Source organism: Molossus molossus, unplaced genomic scaffold (assembly GCF_014108415.1).
Source record: "Molossus molossus isolate mMolMol1 unplaced genomic scaffold, mMolMol1.p scaffold_m16_p_6, whole genome shotgun sequence".
NCBI lineage: Eukaryota > Metazoa > Chordata > Mammalia > Chiroptera > Molossidae > Molossus > Molossus molossus.
The window spans coordinates 54,905,886-54,907,194 of NW_023425399.1; positions in this window are offsets into that span (position 1 = coordinate 54,905,886).

Consider the following 1,309-nt stretch of genomic DNA (forward strand, 5'->3'; position numbering starts at 1 on the left):
TAAGGAAATTGAAGATGTAATCAAGATACACCCAGCAAACAAAAACCCATGCCCACATGGCTTCACGGGGTGATTTTAATGAACATTAAAAAACTAATACCCATTCTCCTCAAAGTATTCCAGAAAATTCAAGAAGAAAGAAGACTTTCAAACTCACTTTATGAAGCCTGCATAATTCTAATTCCAAAACCAGATAAAGAAACTACAAAGAAAGAAAACTACAGGCCAATATTTCTGATGAACACAGATGCCAAAATTTTTTAACAAAATATTAGCAAATAGGATACAGCAATACATTAAAAAATTATTCACCATGACCAAGTGGGATTCATCCCAAGAATGCAAGGCTGGTACAATATTTGCAAGTCAGTAAATGTGATATACCACATAAACAAAATGAAAGATACAAACCATATGATCATATCAATAGATGCTGCAAAAGCATTAAAAAAAATTCAGCACCCATTTTTGATAAAAATTCTCAGCAATATAGGAATAGAGGGAACATATCTTGACACAATAAAGGCCATATATGGAAAACCTACAGCCAATATTACTCAATGGGCAAAAAGTAAAAATATTTCTCTTAAGAACAGAAACAAGACAGGGATGTCCAATTTTGCCACTCTTATTTAACATAGTACTGGACATCTTAGCCACAGCAATTAGACATGAAGAATAAAATAAAAGGGATCTAAATTGGAAAAGAGGAAGTAAAACTGTCATTATCTGCAGATGACATAATATTGTACATAGAAAACCCTAAAGACTCCATCAAAAATCTACTAGATTTAATAAACATATTTGGCAAGGTAGCAGAATACAAAATTGACATCAAGAAATCAGTGGCATTCTTATACGGTGATAGTGAAATGACAGAAAGAAATACTAGAAAAAAAATTCCACTTACCATTGTGACAATAAATTAAGATACCTAGGAATAAACTTAACCAAAATAGTAAAGGAACTATTTGCAAAAAACTATAGGACACTGAAAAAAAAAAATAGAGGGTGATATAAAAAAGTGGAAGCACATACCTTGTTTGTGAATTGGAAGACATAACATCATTAAAATGTCTATACTACCCAAAATAACCTATGGATTCAATGCAATCCCCACTAAAATACCAATGACATATTTTACGGAATTAAAACAAATACTTTAAAAGTTTATATGAAACCAAAAAAGACCCTGGATAGCCACAGCAATCTTGAAAAAGAAGAACAAAGTAGGAGGGATCACAATGCCAGCTATCAGGTTATACCACAAAGCCACTGTAATCAAAACAGTGTGGTACTGGCACAAGAA